Source organism: Dermacentor silvarum, chromosome 5, assembly GCF_013339745.2.
Source record: "Dermacentor silvarum isolate Dsil-2018 chromosome 5, BIME_Dsil_1.4, whole genome shotgun sequence".
In the NCBI taxonomy this organism is placed as follows: domain Eukaryota; kingdom Metazoa; phylum Arthropoda; class Arachnida; order Ixodida; family Ixodidae; genus Dermacentor; species Dermacentor silvarum.
The window spans coordinates 171,396,748-171,404,574 of NC_051158.1; the positions used below are offsets into that span (position 1 = coordinate 171,396,748).

Genomic DNA, 7,827 nt, shown 5'->3' on the forward strand with positions numbered 1-7,827 from the left:
ATGCTAGCAAAGTTAATCACGTTAATAATTGTGCTTGCATTCGCATTACTTGCTTGAGTCAGATTAATAAATTGAAAATTGGCTATGACAACACTTCAATTTTCAGTGCAGACTGCTAACGGAGCCATAAAGCGTGCTCCGACTAATTTCACTATGGGGCGCGTCAAACTCGACGGTGGCTGCCTGAATGAGCAGTTTGGGCCTCTCTAAGCTAATGATGTTTTATATTTGTTCTCTTAATCGCATTACTTGTGTGAGCCAGATAACAAAATAAACAATGCAACCACATGAATGTGCTTTGGAATACAAGCTGCTGACAGTGGCTGTCAGTTTCGTGTTGTCTGCTGCTATTTCACCACCACTCGCTATGAGATGACTGCGATTTCCAGTGCAGACTGCTAACGTAACCATAAAGCGTGCTCTGACTACTGCTATTTCACTATGGGGCACGTCAAACTCGACGGTGGCTGCCTGAATGAGCATTTTGGGCCTCTCTAAGCTAATGATGTTTTATATTTGTTCTCTTAATCGCGTTACTAGTGTGAGCCAGATAACAAAATAAACAATGCAACCACATGAATGTGCTTTGGCATACAAGCTGCTAACAGTGGCTGTCAGTTTCGTGTTGTCTGCTGCTATTTCACCACCACTCGCTATGAGATGACTGCGATTTCCAGTGCAGACTGCTAACGTAACCATAAAGCGTGCTCTGACTACTGCTATTTCACTATGGGGCACGTCAAACTCGACGGTGGCTGCCTGAATGAGCATTTTGGGCCTCTCTAAGCTAATGATGTTTTATATTTGTTCTCTTAATCGCATTACTTGTGTGAGCCATATAACAAAATAAACAATGCAACCACATGAATGTGCTTTGGCATACAAGCTGCTGACAGTGGCTGTCAGTTTCGTGTTGTCTGCTGCTATTTCACCACCACTCGCTATGAGATGACTGCGATTTCCAGTGCAGACTGCTAACGTAACCATAAAGCGTGCTCTGACTACTGCTATTTCACTATGGGGCACGTCAAACTCGACGGTGGCTGCCTGAATGAGCATTTTGGGCCTCTCTAAGCTAATGATGTTTTATATTTGTTCTCTTAATCGCGTTACTTGTGTGAGCCAGATAACAAAATAAACAATGCAACCACATAAATGTGCTTTGGCATACAAGCTGCTAACAGTGGCTGTCAGTTTCGTGTTGTCTGCTGCTATTTCACCACCACTCGCTATGAGATGACTGCGATTTCCAGTGCAGACTGCTAACGTAACCATAAAGCGTGCTCTGACTACTGCTATTTCACTATGGGGCACGTCAAACTCGACGGTGGCTGCCTGAATGAGCATTTTGGGCCTCTCTAAGCTAATGATGTTTTATATTTGTTCTCTTAATCGCATTACTTGTGTGAGCCATATAACAAAATAAACAATGCAACCACATGAATGTGCTTTGGCATACAAGCTGCTAACAGTGGCTGTCAGTTTCGTGTTGTCTGCTGCTATTTCACCACCACTCGCTATGCGATTTCCAGTGCAGACTGCTAACGTAACCATAAAGCGTGCTCTGACTACTGCTATTTCACTATGGGGCACGTCAAACTTGACGGTGGCTGCCTGAATGAGCATTTTGGGCCTCTCTAAGCTAATGATGTTTTATATTTGTTCTCTTAATCGCGTTACTTGTGTGAGCCAGATAACAAAATAAACAATGCAACGACATGAATGTGCTTTGGCATACAAGCTGCTGACAGTGGCTGTCAGTTTCGTGTTGTCTGCTGCTATTTCACCACCACTCGCTATGAGATGACTGCGATTTCTAGTGCAGACTGCTAACGTAACCATAAAGCGTGCTCTGACTGCTGCTATTTCACTATGGGGCACGTCAAACTCGACGGTGGCTGCCTGAATGAGCATTTTGGGCCTCTCTAAGCTAATGATGTTTTATATTTGTTCTCTTAATCGCATTACTTGTGTGAGCCAGATAACAAAATAAACCATGCAACCACATGAATGGCTGCCCGAATGAACATTTTGAGCCCGCCAACGATAATCAGGGTTAACAATAGTGTTTCAATTCAGATATGCCAGCATTTAAATGTGTTTCTATGCCACTTCTTAAATCGAGCACAATATGTGCAGGACGTTGCTTATCAGAATTGAGCTTCTATTATATGCCATAAATGGAACTGCTTATTTATTTGAGAGGTCACGGAATAGATGGTTGGCTGTTGCGAACCCACCGGCAAAATTTTGGCAGCCCTAATAAGGGCTGTTCTTTTGTTAATAAGAAGCGTTTATGCTTCGTCGAGTGGCTCAATGCCAGACAGCTCGCAGTCGGAGTCGCTGTCTTCAGTGTCATTCATCTTCACCCAGCTGGATGATGATGGGTTGAATGTGCTCACTCCCAGACGTGTCAAGTCTGAACTTTGCCTCCAAGTCCATCACATGCGGAATGCTCTTCCTCCAGTCTTCCGCCGTTACCTGCTTGATTTTCTTCCTCAAGATGACGTCGACCGTGGACAGCTTGAAGTCTCTGTTGTCCGCAGCGATGCCATTTTTGACCTTGGCCCACACAAGCTCAATGGGATTAAATTCGCAGTGGTACGGCGGGAGCCTGAGTACAATGCAACCGGCCTTTACAGCTGAGTTGTCTACGATGTAGCTCAGAAAGCGTGACTTTACAGATGCCACCAGCTCAAGCAGCTGCTTCTTTATCATCCTTTCACCGTAGGTGATGTTCTTGCTTGTGAGCCACTCCTGTATCTTTTCCTTCTTCCAGGCTGTCGTCGGCAATTTCTCTTCTCGCCGGCTATGGTAAGGTGCATTGTCTAACACAATGACGCTACCAGCTGGCAACTTCTGCAGAACGTCATTGAACCAGCCCTCAAAGCGATTGCCGTCCATTTCCTCGTGGTAGTCGCCTGTTTTTTGGCCTCGGAATATATCCAAGCCGCCGTCGACGAAACCATCCTCGCTGCCGATGTGCGTCACGATCAGGCGCTGACCTTTCCCAGAAGGTTGTTTTAGACCCGTCGTCAGACCATTTGCTCGAGCGAACAGGCGTCCGCGCTTCTGCACCACGGTGTCTGTCCACACGATCGACCGAGTGTGTCCCGCCGTCACCCATGTCTCGTCCAGGTAGAAGATCTTTCGGCCTTCCGCCCGGTAGCACTCCACGTCACGGAGGATAGCGATTCCGCCAATCGGTGATGTCATCCCGGTCGATAAGCAGCGAGTTGCGGCTTCTCTTTTCGTGCTTGAAGCCGATCTCGGCAAGCAGGCAACGCACAGTACACCGCCTTAGTGATGGTAGTTCCATACGCTCCGAGAACTCGGTAGTTACCTTCTCGACCGTCGGTATTTGGTTGCGGCGAAAGAAATCGTGCACACATGATCTCAGCGCGCACAACGTGAAGCTGTCAAACTTCGCGCTGCGTCTCCTCTTCTCCGCATTGCGTGGGCGCTTTCGCGAGGGCGTCGTCAGTTTGCCACCCGAAAAATGCGAAGCTTTAACTTCCTGCCTCACCCTGAACACAGTCCTTTCGCTTACACCAAGCATGTCGGCGACAAAGTTGCTCGTGTCCTCCACGCTGCGTTCAGGCTGCCTGTTACGCCAACACGTGTAGCAGTGGAAGATCATGTTGCGTGAATCGCTGTTCAGGATGTGGCCGCTCTTGTTCTTGCCGAGGCTCCTTGGTGGTGTGGTCATCGAGGCGACACAAGGCTCGTTCGGCAACAAAGGATCGCGTTCCGATGTCACCTCGCGGGGCTCCATGGCGGAAAACTGGCACGGAATGCCGCGCGCGATCGTTCGCGAACTCACGAGTTCGCAGGTTCGCAACCGCGAAAAAAAAAGAAAGAAAGTATTAGTTAAAAATAAGCCCAACACATTAAAAATTAAGGTTGTGCAAACACACAAAAAGTATATATGAATCTTATGCTATTAAGCCAGCGACTGCTACGCCCGGTGCCGTCGATCTTGCTCTGTAGCAGACGACGCACAGCGTTGTAGAAGGCACAGAGTTATTTTTCTCTCGCGATCCGGCATGTGCGGTAGCATTTCCATCATGATAGTTTTACCAAACCACTCGTCAAGATACACAAATCTTATTTATACCGACAAATACGCGTTTTAGAAGCAGTCACAATTTTTTGAGCGGGACTATTTCTTTAGTCGCGGAGGAATTGGCTGCTGCGCTTCGGTCAACTGGGCGGGGCCTCCTCCTGTCTTCTAAAGTTGTACCCGACTATAGTAACTTTTTTCCAACTTCTTTGCTGTTCGCCCTAGAAACATCCTTGTAACTTTTTTCCAACTTTATGTTGCTTGCCCTAGGAACATCCTGGTGACATTTACCCCCATTTACCAGCATTTTAACAATTTTTCTGGTAGTGTTCTGACGTAACCTTGAACATGAGTGGAATATAAAAGTATGTACCTGTTAGCGAAACACACCAATCTTTTCAAACACTGATATTTATTTTCCAAACCTTTCATACATGTCATCAGAAGCCGCAAGCAAGCAGTGACTATAATATGGTCTTGATATTTAACGTGTTCTTGATATACCCCTTGCTGCAAGCCTAAAGGAGGAAAAATGCAATAATAGTTAGAATAGCCTTATGAATTGTACCTGGACGAGATAGCATGAGTAGCTGTCATCCACAAGAATTTGACTTCAAATGACCCACAATCAAAATGAAGATTTCAACTGACTGCCTTGCCCCACATACTTAGAATGGCATTCACACCTCTGGGGTGCAAAGCTTCTTTTTGGGCGACGTCCTTGTGGGTATTGGAACGCCACCCAAAAAGTGACTGAAGCATTGCTGAAACAGTGCTGCTGTACAGAATATGCATGTGTTACATGTAGGAATCATACACTTGTGTGAAGTAGCCGTAAATCAGTTGCAGTAAAGATATTCGAAGTTTTTAGAACGGCTTCAGCGCGATATGCATAACTCAATAAATGCGATGACATGCGTAAAGCACTTTTTGCCCAAACCATGTCTTTAAGTGGTAGAAAACATTTTTATAGACCATCTAGTGCGCATTATTCAGAGTTTGAAAACTGAACGTGCTAAAAGCACAACAAATTATTATATTAAAAAGTGATTATTTCAATATTTCCGCCAAGTGCAGGGCAGCTTGAGCATGAAGCAAGCTTCCTTGTGACATCGCAGGAAATCTGAGGTAGTGAGCATGTGGTACGACAAACGACAGACGCAAACGCAAACGTCAGTTCTAGGGCAGTAGTCAGCGCTGTTGCCATGTCACCGGAAGCTTGTGTATTAGGCAGCTGACAAGTAATAAGAAAGAGAAGGTAGAAATGATTGTTTACATTTCAGATAAGTGGCAGCAAAGAACAAGCTTTATCCAACGTCAACGGGAGAAGGGCAAGGACACGCAGAAACAAAATGGCAATGTAACGGTCAACGCTCAGCGTTCAGCTTCACTGTCGTGGTGGCTTGCAACTACTGCACTGGGCGGATTGCTATGATTTAGTAGTTTGCGTTACCACCGCAAGTTTCTGTAACATACAAAGGAGACCAGCTTCCAGCATTATGCCAACCTGCACTTGGGGCGCATACTGAACGTGTCACATTAAATTGTTAATGGTCTGTTATATGCTTGAGGAATTACCTTCTCATACTGTGACTAGGGATTCAGCAACTACCTAATGAAAATGAAAGTTCTTTGTATGCTAAATGTTGTTCTTTGTATGCTAAATTTAGGAGATGAAGTATGGTATGCAATACATAAGTGTGACCGATTAGAGGGAACAATATAGGCGCACAGGCAGTAGTGTCAGAAGTGAGCTTCACAAGACTGCATAATGAAAATGACAGAAAGATACACATCTCGAGACCTTACGCACGCTTCTCAACGATTATCTTAAAAAGGCAATCTGACTAGATTAATATACCGTCTGTACAGAGTATATCATGCAGTTACTCAAGTCAGAGTTTTATTTAACTCAGAGGAGGCTAGTTAAAGGTAAGTTCATTAAACTGAGGGCCCTCCAGATGACCAAAAGTGAAATGCAAGTGATTTGCCACTAGAAATCATGAAAATTGCACACACAGTAAAACGACTGCATATTACAGCAACATACCCTACAACACACCAGGCAGTGACAGTTTTGTACGCACCTTTGGGAAAACACGCAGATCAGGTGCTTTATAGTGGTGCTCTCCAGCTTGCAGCAGTGCTGCAGGTTCCTGCGGGATGCCTCCAGAATCCGCATAGCCTTAAACTGCAAGAAATGAAGAATTTATTGCAATGTGAATCTGGAAACCTGTCATATCAGTGTAATACTGAATTGCAAAAAGAGCCTCACACACGCAGCTACATTAATGTGCGTCTCGTACAAATCTCTCATCATTATATCTCAGGAAGTTACACGGTTATTTTGTATATTTTGTAACAAGTGAGATTCCAGGCGGGAATGCCGCAAACATAAGACTACCAGGAAAATCACCGAAACTCAAATATGTAGTAAAACAAAGTAGCATTGGATTATGAAAAAATAATTGAGCACATGAAAAGTCTTTTGAACCCTAGGCCGTGTTTGTATAGCGATGGTATTCCTTCTCGCTCTTCGTCAGTGGTTTGACCGACGCTCCGCCCGTCTTATGAGCTGGAATAGCCGGCCGTTTGCGGTGGGTGGTAAGAGTGACGTAGCATCGAGCGCAAAGTATCGCTACGAAATCGCAGCCCTTACTTTATTACTGCAAGGCACAGCCATTACCTATGACTGGAAGAGCTGACATACTGTTCTTTTGACAAATATGAATACATAGTAAAAGCCAGCGTCTGATTGAGATGTCTCGATTAAAAGAAACTTCATCATTGCAATATCGGCGTATACCTGCCCTGCAATATAGAACACGACAGGTTCCATAGTTCAATATAGAATACAGACAGGTTCTCGTGACGCGGGCCTTCAAAGTGAACTGTATACAAAAAAAGTCTTCATACAAGTTAATATATGCGCGTCAGACATAGCTATACTGTGCCAACGCGTGAAGCCCATGACACATCAACGTATACACACTTGCAGCTAACTTGCGGAAATGCCTATATAAGGAATAATTTTCTGTCGGGAAACTACCCAACAAACGAACTTTCAGTGTTTCCATAATTGCGTTCCCATTCAGTTATAACAATCAGACGGGGTAGCATACTTCACAAGAAAATGCAAGTGCGCGATAACACCAACGGAAACTTTCCTAAAATTACTTACTAAACGTGCACAGAAACATGGACAACTTACGCTCAAAATGCGCTCTGCTCTAGTCACACAAAGATCATTACATGAACCATAAGCTACAACAACGCGCACAAGCGCCAAACTTGCTTACCTTTCAAGACGTAGGCAGCAAACGCTCCTTCGTCTCACAGGTACCGTGGCACCAACTCTGGTTCGGGCGCAAACACTGTAGAACTGCCGATGAACTACAACACCACGAAAGCACAACCTTTAGCAAATTCTTCATACACTGACTCGAAGCCCCAGTACCAGGCTTTTCACGAGAGAGCGCTGGCAGGCGGGAACAAAGGCAGCTCGGACGGGCGCTGTACTATGACACTGTTGACACTGGCGTATCGCACAAAACACACGGCGAACACACGGCATTTCAAAAGTCCAGAGGCTGTGCGATGGTTATTGCACACGATAAGGAGCACATTTTGTCTAGGCACTTCTAATATAAATTTAACTACAGCCTCACTGCAACAAGCACTCGCGCGCAGCCAACGTGGTCCATACACTACAGCAACTTAGATTGGATTGGATTTATTGGCCACGATGGATGTATGAATGGATG

The 7,827-nt window shown here is 45.2% G+C and overlaps 1 long non-coding RNA gene across 1 annotated transcript; it reads right to left on the bottom strand.

Annotated features, from left to right (window-relative positions):
- Positions 1-4,551: 4,551 nt before the first annotated feature.
- Positions 4,552-7,462, bottom strand: LOC125945292 (uncharacterized). The gene is made up of 3 exons (XR_007466789.1): positions 7,363-7,462; positions 6,151-6,254; positions 4,552-4,581 (listed from the first exon to the last, which is right to left on the bottom strand). It is a non-coding gene; the product is annotated as an uncharacterized LOC125945292 (long non-coding RNA).
- Between the last annotated feature and the right edge of the window lie 365 nt (positions 7,463-7,827).